General features: G+C 41.3%; 1 long non-coding RNA gene across 1 annotated transcript; it reads right to left on the bottom strand.

The window, feature by feature from the left end:
- Positions 1 to 47: 47 nt before the first annotated feature.
- Positions 48 to 7128, bottom strand: LOC308318552. The gene is made up of 3 exons (XR_013964374.1): positions 6933 to 7128; positions 1226 to 1416; positions 48 to 169 (listed from the first exon to the last, which is right to left on the bottom strand). It is a non-coding gene; the product is annotated as an uncharacterized lncRNA (long non-coding RNA).
- Between the last annotated feature and the right edge of the window lie 5677 nt (positions 7129 to 12805).

A 12805-nucleotide genomic window follows, 5' to 3' on the forward strand; every position in this document is an offset into this window, starting at 1 on the left:
AAAGTAATTTGTTATTATACTGTCACGCCTCCACAAAATAGTGGCCCCCCACGACGGCGGGAACTCACCGACACAGATTGCGTACGTTGAGATGACAAGAAGTAAGCATACGGAGATGAAGTATCGGAGGCGTTTATTCTTCCCTCCATGGTGCTGGATGTCTTCATTCCTGTGATTGAACATTTTCATAGAAACGTTTGTCACGGACAGGTGGTGGAAAGAGTAGGACTCAATTGTTTTATGCATCCCGGCCAGGGGGGCAGTCAGACGGATATTTTGTGAAGCCACTAAGGAAATGAAAGTTCATATAATGGCCTGTTGTGGCGCTCTCGTTGGGCTCAAAAAAACCCATAGCCCCATAGAAGTCCATATTTTTTACAGTCTATGATCCCAGCGCATTGTGAGCTTGTAAAGCTGTGAACTTGTAGAGCTATTTTCAAATAGACGAAATGTATAGGATCGAAGTGGTTAATGTATGTTTTGTAATAATAATCACAATCTACTATAGCTAAAGTTTTCAAATAAATGTAGTGGAGTAAAAGTACAATATTTGGATTCAAAATGTACTGAAGTAGCAGTGAAAGTATTGGAAATACTCATGTAAAGTACAAATAACTCAAAAAGTATTGGAAATACTCATGTAAAGTACAAATAACTCAAAATTGTAGTTAAGTACAGTACTTTCAGTAGTTTTCTTATAGACATATACAGTAGAAGTTACATGAATGGTTCTCCGACAAAAATAATGACGCATATTGGCTGTATACCGGTAGTTGCAATTACTCATTATGGGTTCAATGAATTCTTTGTCATTATGGTTTTGACTTGAACAAAACTTTCCTGAATATTATTGGTGTAGTCACTGCATTAAATATACAGTTTTATACTTTCAGAGAACAACTATTGTTGTGGCGCAAATCTTTGAATATATTATTCTTTCACAGTGAACGTTTTTAACTCAAATGTTTGCTTCTGGGCAGGTCCCTGTCCCTGGAACAACATATTTTCAGATGGGGGCCAATTACATATCATTTTTGGGGTCTGGTTGACATGAAATAGTTGAGAAGTCCACTGACATAGAACCATAGGTTTATCAGAAAACGATTTGTAGAATCTGGTGATTCTGGTGGTCTCCCTTCCTAAATGGGTAGCTGCATTTATCTGTCAAAATGTTTGCTGTGAAAAGTAAGGGTCCATTGTGACAGTGTGTCTTTTGTTCTCTCACCTGGATTCAGACAAAACATGTGTTAGTTTTGCTAAGGCTTTCTTCATGTTTTCAACAAAACAAAGCCGTCCGGCCTGCACATTAGACACCAGCATAATAGGTGAGGAAGATGACCACCATCTGTCACTGGACACAGCTCTTCTGCTGTCCATCCGGGATCTCCTCCTGATGCATTCTAGATCGCCCCAGTCCTTTGAGACACGAAGGAAATAGAGACGGTTACATCATCATCATCTGAACGTGATAATGTTAATTTTCTACTTTGACACTTATAGTATGTGAGTAGATTATACAATTCACACAGACTGGCCCTACATACAGAGTGGAATGAGAACTGAAAGTTGCACCTGGAGTCTGGAGAACAACATTTTGGTTAGATTGACTGACGGTCATTCCTTTGCCTCAAGTCTGCGCTTGTCTCTCCACGCCCACACAGAGGGGTCTGACTCGAGAGAGGTTTGTTTTTGTGTGTGTGTGTGTGTGTGTGTGTGTGTGTGTGTGTGTGTGTGTGTGTGTGTGTGTGTGTGTGTGTGTGTGTGTGTGTCAGCACTCTGCACACCATTTCTGATGGTTCAACAAACATTCAAGGTGCTATTATTGTCACATGATGGACTCAACATTACAGCTATATAGCAGCATTGCAGGCAGTGACAAAAATGAACTACAGTACCATCAGTGCAAATCTAAGAAAGAACCAGCAATGTTAATTTATAGAGGTGGCACTTATTGGAGTTGCTAAGAAATGTATTGCAATAACATGGAGGTCTCACTCCCCCTTTCCTCATTGTGAGATGGTCCTCAGAATTCAATAGCTGTGTTTCTCTTGAGAAGATTACTTATCTTCTGCTTTCAATCCTCTGTGGGAGACAAATATTACAAGATATTGTAATATCTCTATTGGAGAGTGAAATGTGGTAATAAGGGAGGGGGGAGGGGCTTTATCCATTATAAATGTCTCCCACATCATGAGGTGGGCAGTATGGGAAGCCGTTTAGGCTCATGCATACATGTATACTTACATATACATACATATATATTGGTACTTCACTTGCACATACATGCATATCTCACATACACATACATGCATACTTCACTTGCACATACATACATTTAGGTACTTCATTCTCACATACATACATACTTCATTCGCACATACATACATACTTCATTAGCACATATATAAATACTTCACTTGCACATACATATATACATACATACATACATAGGACTGCATACATACGTGTGTGTGCGTGCGTGCGTGTGTGTATGAATGTATATGCACAAAAGTATGTATATAACAGGAAGGCAATTCCTGGAACAGGAGGCTCGCAAGATGGTCACATAATTCGCCAGGACACCATTTTTGCCATAACACCGCCCACGCTGCGAGGCTCCGTTCCATGCTATAAATATATGGACTCGGGAGCGAACACCGGGCCTACTATATCCTGTGATTTGCGCGCACATGTGAATGCACGCACCATTTCCGTATCCGTTCTAAACGCAAACCGGAACAGCAAACCGCTAAGCAAACAGCGTTATGGGTCACGTGATGACGAACCCGCGGAAACCACTCCCAGAATTTACAGGAATTGCCTTCCTGTTATATACATATTTTTGTGCATATACATTAACAACACACACACACACACACACACACACACACACACACACACACGTATGTATGCAGTCCTATATGTATGTGCAAGTGAAGTATTTATATATGTGCAAATGAAGTATTTATATGTGTGAATGAAGTATGAATGTATGTGCAAGTGAAGTATTTATATATGTGCGAATGCAGTATGTATGTATGTACAAGTGAAGTATGATGTGCGAATGAAGTATGTATGTATGTGCAAGTGAAGTATGTATGTATGTGCGAATGAAGTATGTATGTATGTGCAAGTGAAGTACCTAAATGTATGCATGTGCAAGTGAAGTATGCATGTATGTGAGATATGCATGTATGTGCAAGTGAAGTACCAAAATATATGTATGTGCAAGAGAAGTATACATGTATGTGCGAGTCGACTATGCATTTATGGCCTAAACGGCTTCCCATAGGGCAGGGTGGGGTTGGAGAGAGGTGGTATAGTAAGCAAACACACTGTAACGCCCAAGTCCCTATACTTGGGTGATACTGGTTGCCTAGGAAGTTCAGACGTGGCTCAAATGGCTCTTACACACCCACCCCTAATTGCTACTGGCATACAAGACAGAGCAATTCTAAAAGACAAAAAATACAAAGAGCCATTAATACAAACTCAAAATACAAATCATTTAAGGCAATAACTCATATTCATTTCAAAACTCAAACAGTTTTACAAAAAAGCAGATTTTCAGAGAGGGGATGAATGACTGAGTCAGACCTGTCACCTGCTTAAACTAGAGTCTTTAATATGTTTCTTTCTTAAGCTCTCCCATCTTCTTTTCCTCCCGTTTCTTGAGCTTTGCCATCTTTTCTTTCTCTTTCTTTGGCTCTGCCATTTTGGATGGATGCTTTTGTATGAGTGGCTCTTCCACCACTCTGCTCAGCTTGGGCCTCTCACCAACAGCTGATTCTTCAGCTGAGCTGCTGATCATAGCATCTTGTAGACCTGCCTGCATTTCCTGTGTTCCCTGCAGAGCCTCATCACCATTGTCACACTCATGAGCAACAACAGAGACCCCAATAATACGAAATATGACATCACAGTCATCGGCGGCAACAGAATACTCTATATCAAATGTGACATCATCATCATGGCACTTTTGACCGATTGTTTTGAAAATACTTGTTCATGAGATAGTCATGAATTGTTTTCTGAGTGACTACTGGAGGTTCATCATCCAACCAGTAATCCATGTTCAAATGAACAAAGTCAGTTAAATGTGCTCGTTGTTAACAATACTGGGTTTCCTCTGTATTGGCGGCCGTGCGCCGCTGAAACACACACACACACTTTGCCGGTCAGTGTGGATGATCCCCGACTGCCAAGCGGTTCCGTCCGGCCCTGAAGATCTGCTGCTGTGGCCGTGTGGCGACAGTGCTGCCGATGTCCCCGGTGCACCCCTATAGCTCCGAGTTGCAATTGATCACCACCACCTCACAGCAACTTGTAGAGACGATCGCTGCTGCCATCTCTACAGATCCGTCCGTTTCTGACCAAACACACACACACGCCCTGTCTGTGTGTACTGTGTGCGCCACTGGATAAACACTGACCACGACGCCGACGGTGGTCAGCGCAAAAGATGTTCCTTGTTCTGTGTCTTTGCGGCTCGGTCCAGTACCGACCCGATCTCGGCTGGCCTGCTGAAGTGATGACGTCCCCGGTGGCCCCCCTGTAGCTCCGGGTGGCAATCAATCGCTTGCTTCAGGTAACAGCAGCAGTCAGCAGAACTTGTTTGTAGAGAAGTGAACGATCAGTCCGCTCCACGCCAACAGTCACGCACGCCTTGTCCGTGCGTGTCCAAAAACTAACCTTGCTTGTAGTCTGATTGACTTGTTCCATAAAAACAGTCAAAACTTGAACTGAGGCAGTTTTTGACCTAATGTAACGCCCAAGTCCCTATACTTGGGTGATACTGGTTGCCGAGGAAGTTCAGACGTGTGATCAAAATAACTCAACAAAAGAGGTCATGTTGAAAGATACCAGCATTTAGTCAATGAAAATGTTAAGCCTTTTCATACTCAACTGACAGAATGGCAGTGGCGGAAACTCCGTGGGTTCAGAGGCGCGACTGAACCCCCTGGCATTTTGGCAAAGGCGCGACTGAACCCACTGGCATTTTGGCAAAATATATCAATATGCAGTATATGCACCCACTGTCCACTGAAATTTCCCTTCCCCAGTGGTCATGTTGTCATGCACGTAGTCACATACCTTTAGGGGGTTGGGGGCGCTTGGGCAAGATAGGTGTTGGGCCGTCGCCCATGGGCAATCAAATGCTAATAAGGTAAATAAAGTACCAACCGTTTTTTTTCCACCGCTGGGGGGGGGGGGGGGGGGGGGGGCGTGGCTGCATGAACCCCCTGCCGTTATAAGAACTTTCCGCCACTGCAGAATGGTGTATTGTACTTGTAAAGTTGCCTGAACGGCCAAGACTCCAAGAACAGTCAGAAATGCAGTTTTATTTATTTTATTTATTTATTTTCCCCCAAAACTCCTCCACTTAAGTCCAGTACAAAACAGAAAAGTCCAGAAAACAGGAAAATATCATTAATAATACTGAAAAATGACAAAAAGAAATAAACACTTGAGCAAACACTACTGAACAAAACCCAACTGGATAAGAACTCTCTTCAGGCTGTACCTTGATCACACAAGGCCCTGTAGCTCTCCCTCAGGGATGTTACATGTGTCATTGCCCACTTCTCACTAACTAGCCTGTCCCTGCAGCCTCCTTTAAAATGGACACAGACTCAATTAGCACATTTCTGCTCAAATAGTTCACTAATAAATACTCCCATAATTATCCTTGCATAAAAGTAACCTAAACATTCTCAATAATGTGTTTCAATTAAAGAAGTATAACAATATTATACAGTACAATACACATAGCAAAAGGCATTCATTATTTGAACAGGGGAAGAACATTTTTCAGAAAAGCAAATTTTTCAGATTTTAGTAATACAATTAATTTAAACATAGATGGTTTATGAAATACATTGGCAGGTATTTTTGTCTAAAGTTCATAATGATAATATTCTTACATTCCAACATAACATGAATCTCGTCTCCATCTCTGTTTTCATTACATAGATGCAAATCCTCTGACTTATTTCAGTCCTTTATATCTGCCAATGACCTTTGGGATTCTTGTGTTGTTTAACCTAAAGTTACAAATGGCCTGTCTGTACTTTTTCGCATAAAAGGCATAACAAAAAAAGAAGAAAATTAACACATTATAGCCTACTTTGTTGACCAGAGTCCCCCATATACCTACATTAAGCCACCTCCTTTTTGTCTCCAAGTATTTTTCACTCAAAATAGGCAATCTACAATCCCACAACGTACTTTCCTGACTGTACTGAAAGCTTTGATGTTTTGATGAAAACATCTAAGGCATTGAGAGAATGTCAACTCATCGGAGTCACATGTGTATTATGATCGGCTTCCCTGCCAAACTGTCTTTCTTATCTCACATTGAGTGGCTTAGAGTCCCATTCAGTTATCCTGTAGTTTAGTGGGGTTATAGTCCACCTGATGTACTAAGCTGACTGAACTAAGTGCTGCTTAAGTGATTGTAGTAGGCCTATAATAGGCCGCCTATTACAACACAATCAATCATTATTCGGAGCGGTCTCAATAAAATGTGTTTTTCTCATAAAACAAAAAAAATATGTTTTAGTTTTTCTTCTTTTCCACAAACATGCACGTCCACTGGAGACCATACAAGCAAACAAGCACACACGCATACAAGCAAATACATAGACATAAAATACTGTATTGGTTGTGGATGCATTAAGTAGTCTATGTATGGGTTGATGTTGATTTATATTTTTTTTAAATCAATATTTTAACATAACTAAGCTGTTAGAGGGTCAGAGAAAGTGCATGTGTAAGATTGTAAGAATCATGACAAAAATGATTAAATTAATGATAGGCTATCTTCCTTGATTTCAGAACATGGGCTGCTATTATTTTCTCACAAAGTATAGCCTACAGGATAGAATGCATCACAACCTCACTCAGACACAAATTCACACAATTACACTCACCTACTGAAAGTGTGGTTTTCCTCTTTGGTGGTCTTGCAGTCAGTAGGCTACGTTCCAAATGGTGCCTTGAGAAAAAAGTGCAGTCCAATTCAATTATTACCATGTAATATTAAAAGAGAAGAGATTTGGCCATCTGGTAGGCGTACTTGCAACCACAGCAGAGTTGTGAAAACGATCCACAATTATATTCCACTTATTTTCACCCTGAACAAGAGATGAATTAACACGAAACAGCGCTGATTGCAGAGGATAAAAATGCAAAAGTCAAAGTGCCTAATGAAAAACAAGGACGAGCGGCACGAGCCTATATCATGCCCTTATACCAACAGGCTGCACAAACTGGAGTGAAAGATGGACAAATACACACCTGAATCTGATACCCGAGAGTGCAGCTCAGGTAAATCCATCTCACCTGGGGAAGTAGTGTCGGCGTCGCCCTCTAGTGCTTCATACACTGCACTACATTTTAATTCGGCTTGAACAGAGGTCTACAATATTTTTCAGGCCAAGGAGGAAGGGGGCCTTATACAGCACCTTTCCAAAAGTTGGTTTATTTCCATAATTCCATTCAAAAAGTTTAACTTTCATAGATTATATATTCAGTGCACACAGCGTAAATTATTTAAGTATTATTATTGTTCATCTTTAGCTACACAATTTTGGCTTCCAGCTCATAAAACCCACTAATACAGAATTTATTTTGCACTTGGCCTTAGTTGCGGCCATATTGAATGTTGTCTGAAGACCCACACAATTTTATTGTAACTATTTATACATTAGCTATGACAAATAAACCTGAACCTGAACCAATTTATTTTAAACACATTTATGCTTCTAAATAGTTTATCGCTGATTCTATATAGGCCTACTCACATTTCAACACTCCAGGTCCTGCTGGAAGATGAAATCTGCATCTCCATACATATCCTCAGCAGGAATCATGAAGTCCTCATTCTCATTCTGGTACACTGTTGACCTTGGATTTAAGTTTACCAACACCTGCACTGGACATTGCACCCCAAATCATGATGCACACTAGACCTTATTAGGTCTACATCAAAGATAAAGCATTTTAAATTAAATAAACTTAAAAAGTATGAAAGCTTAAACTTGAAAGACAAAAAAAAACAATTAAAAAGTGCAACACAGAGAGCTGTTAAAATAGAGTTTAAGAGCGAATCAGATGCATGTTGGTCGGAAAGAAAGAAAGAAAGAAAGAATCTTTCCAAATGTTTTCGAAATGGATGCTCTGCTTTTCGATCAGCTCCAATTGATTGATTGATTGATTTGATTTGGTCGAATAAAAACAATAATTGAGAGGATAACAGAGATAGAACACAATCCATCAGACAACAGACATCTCCAACAGACAAAACTGATACCTCTGAACTTCATGTCGTCATGGCGGAGGGAATCCACCAGATGGCGTTGAACCTGTTAACCTGAGTGTGGGGGAGAAGTCATTACGAACATTTAAATTACAGTAGGCTAAATGTAGCACATTTAGATAATAACAACAATAGCAACAATATGTATAATAATTGTTACTGAAGCAAAGGACTGTATAATGGACTGGTCTATATGCTGGCTGGTCTGGCTTCCACACTTCACCCAAGGGTGTCAGCTAGAACACATAGGACAGACATTTAGGGTTTTACTTAGGCTTGGCTGAGTACAGTACAGTACAGTACAGTACAGTACAGTACAGTACAGTACAGTACAGTACAGTACAGTACAGTACAGTACAGTACAGTACAGTACAGTACAGTGCTTCTTTTGTATGCAGTGGTTTTGCAGTGGTGCAATGGCACAGTGATAAAATAATCATTAACACCACTACAAAGGCACCATGCCCTGCACACATCATCATGAATTACTGTATATAGGCGACACATTCATAATTAAATAAAACATAATATATCACCCTGTCGATGCTTATCAACAAGCAGTATATGCATACAACATGAATTGTTGTATCTCGTAAGAATGAACTATGCTGTCTATTAATTAATTAATTAGGCCTAATCAGCATTCCACCGTCTCTTGAAACTGATGCCCTTATAATATTCATTATATTAATATATTATATTAAATATTCAATATAAAATATTAATTTATAATGAATTATTGACCATTTACATGGTTACGTACAAATAAATAAAGGCAAATAAGAAACGCTTTCCACCATTATGCTACTGTCAATCAAACACCATTTCCAACGTGCACACAAACAAAGGGCTGCATCAAAGGGCACATTCCACACTAACACCAGTAAGACGCCCTGAGGGCGAGGAGCGACCTCGCCCTTTAGGGCGTACACGCCTGGGTGACAGCAGACTGCTGGGAGAGAGCGCTGCCTGGCGCTTTGGCATGACTATCAGGTGACTATCAGCTCCACTTATGGACATCCATGTGTTGTAGCGACTTGGTTCATTTGCAAGTGTGATTCGCCTTGCGGCAACCACACTGCATGGTTATCATGAGACTGTGGCTTAATATTGATGACAAACCAAGGATCTCCATATATGGGCATAATAGGGATTGTATTAGAGGGCATCCCATAACTTTGACCTTTTTTTGTTTGTTTTTAATTTAACTGACATTTTCAGACCTGAAACAACAATATGGTCATATATTGACATTCCCATATGGGCTTAATATTGATGACATCAGGGATCTCCATATATTATGGGCACAGGGATTGTATTAGAGGGCATCCCATAACTTTGACCAAAAATGCACAATGAAAATGGCCAGGGTTGATGAATGGCCATATCCATGGCCAGGGTTCATGGCCATATAGTGTGTCTTGAGTGAAGAGGGTTTGATGATGTCAGACTGACATAATGATGGACTGACCACCATATATGGAGTCACAAGATATCACGAGATATCACGAGATATCACGAGGTCAGATCCATATATGGAGATCTATTAAGTGCATGTCTCCATGACGTCACGAGAAGTCACGAGGCGTGATACCATCATATGGAGACGGACGGGAGATGTAGGTTTTCATAGTAAACGCGACCTTCGGTCTCGCAACAATAAACTTGAGCACTGTTGGAGCACTGAACTGGACCAAACACACATGTACGTTCTCTCCTGACTGAGGCAAGAGGAGGAAAAGAGAAAAGTCTCATTCACTGTACCTGCAGGTTCCTTCATTGACCCACACTTAACACTAGACCTAGTTCACAGTCAGCCTTTTGTAAAAGGCTAACAACAACAACAAAAACAACAACATGCCTAGGCCTATATGTTTTTTTCCCCCTGCTGTCTTTCCTTTATAGACCTCGGTCAGATATTTATCTCAGACATACTGTGTGTACACTTTACTACGTTAGTCACTTGAAGATCAGGCGACAAAAGTGCTCTGGTAACATTCCAAGGGCCGTCTCGTCTCCTGCGACGTCACATTCCAGACCAGCGCTCTGCTGTAAGCCACACGCAAACAACCTGGCGGTAACACGCACACTCACACTGAAGGTGTGCCTTGGCTGTTTTGGAACATGGGCTACTTAGCTTAATTGTCACAAAATGTCAAAGTGTATAGCAGCATGCAGACTATAAATCCTTTCGTCTCTCTGCAGGCAAATTTAAACCGGATTAAGACATGTATTAACCACATGACCAGTTCTGTTAATCCCTTGACAGTGACCCAAAACATTATTTTCCAGACCAGAACCTGCAATCGTATCCTCTTGCACCATGTGATTTTGTCCTCCCTAGAGTGTCTGTGAGGTCCTTTTGACCCATCAAATCAGTTTTTTTTTTTTTTTTATGAATTTAGGCATACTTATACCATCTCTGCCTATTTGTTTCGGTCAAAATGACCCCCGTCACCCTTCCTCCCCCCACAGGAGTGGACTTCACACCTCCAGACAGACAGCCTTACTTCAGTCATGTCACATGTGAGTTTTAAAAGGCACAACTTGGCCACTCCTATATGGAAATGGTCATTACCTGCACGTCTCAAGGCAGCGACAATAGTCCCGGTTCCAAAGAAATCGAATATCACAGGCCTGAATGACTAGGCCTGTGGCACTCACCCCTATTGTCGCTAATTGTTTTGAGAGACTGGTTATGAAACACATCAAAGCTGCCATACCGCCATCATTAGATCACTATCAGTTTGCCTAGGAGGAACAGGTCAACAGAGGATGCCATAGCCCTTGTGTTACACACTCTGTGGAGACTCCTTTTTATTGACTTTAGTTCAGCTTTTAACACTATCCTGCCTAGTAAACTCCACACTACACTATGTAATTGGGTCTTGGACTTTCTAACTAACCGCACACAAAATATGTCAGAATTGGCAAGCACATGGTCTCCCCCACCCTGCCCATTAGCACCGGGGCCCCCCAGGGTTGCGTGCTTAGCCCACTTGTATACACACTCTTCACACACGACTGTTGCTCCTCCTCTCCATTTAACCGTATAGTTACATTTGCAGATGACATAACAGGACCACCATCACCTCTGCCGTGGGGAAGGCACAGCAACGCCTTTTCTTTTTAAGGAAACTTAAATGGGCAGGATTATCACACGCTCTTTTTTAATATGTTTTTTTTTTTGCGGCTTTCACCTTTATTTATTTTATTTTATTTTATTTTATTTTATTTTATTTTATTTTATTTTATTTTATTTTATTTTATTTTATTTTATTTTATTTTATTTTATTTTATTTTATTTTATTTTATTTTATTTTATTTTATTTTATTTTATTTTATTTTATTTTATTTTATTTTATTTTATTTTATTTTATTTTATTTTATTGAGGGAGGGACAGACAGTAGGCTGACAGTAAATGGAGGAGAGAGATGGGGGAGTGACATGCAGTCCATCGGGATCGGGAGTCGAGCCTGTGGCACACTGCCAGTATTTGGCTGCTGGCCAAGGTGCCTGGACCGCTGAGCCACGGCCCAGGCCTTCCACACGCTCTTTTGATCAACTTCTACCACTGTGCAGTAGAGAGTGTGCTCACTGCTCACGTATGGGCTACTGGCATGGTTTACCAGCTCCACCAGGGCAGACAAGGAGCTCCCTGGAGCCCCAAGGCTGCAGGGAGGATCATTGGGACCAGTCAGTCTCCCAGAGATCTCCACAGAGTGGTCAAGGCTGCAGGGAGGATCATTGGGACCAGTCAGTCTCCCAGAGATCTCCACAGAGTGGTCAAGGCTGCAGGGAGGATCATTGGGACCAGTCAGTCTCCCAGAGATCTCCACAGAGTGGTCAAGGCTGCAGGGAGGATCATTGGGACCAGTCAGTCTCCCAGAGATCTCCACAGTCTTCACCTCCCGCTGCCTATGCCGTACAAATAACATCCTACAGGTCCAGTTCCACCCAGCACACCATATTTTCCAACGTCTGCCCTCTGGTAGGAGATATCGATCTATCCGGTCCAGAACCAACAGACTGACAGCCTCTACCCACAGGCTGTCAGGCTGCTGAATGAACAACCTGCCCCCCGCCCCCCCCATCCCCGAGCCCCCTCTATAGTAATAAAAGGGTACTGAAAATGGAATTGGTCTTTGCATTGAACTTTGGACTATGCATTGCTGAACTATTATGACGTTGCACTATTACATTGCACTATAGCACTATTGCACTTATTGTTATTGTACACCGTATGGTTATTTATTTGTATGCCAGTGGTGAAGCTCTAAAATGAATTGCGTTGTTTCGTGCAAGCAATGACAATAAAGATCTATCTATCTATATATTCAGTCATTGGTCATAATATCCTTGTGCGTAATGCCTATTATCAGTGTGCAGACTTTGGCCCTTGATTCCTGATCCTGAATAGAGGGTATGTATATGGCATGCATAAAGTGAGAGTGAGTCATAGGCAGACCTGTATCCTGAGAGAA

Source organism: Protomyctophum bolini, assembly GCF_963924005.1.
Source record: "Protomyctophum bolini genome assembly, chromosome: 1".
Classification (NCBI taxonomy): domain Eukaryota; kingdom Metazoa; phylum Chordata; class Actinopteri; order Myctophiformes; family Myctophidae; genus Protomyctophum; species Protomyctophum bolini.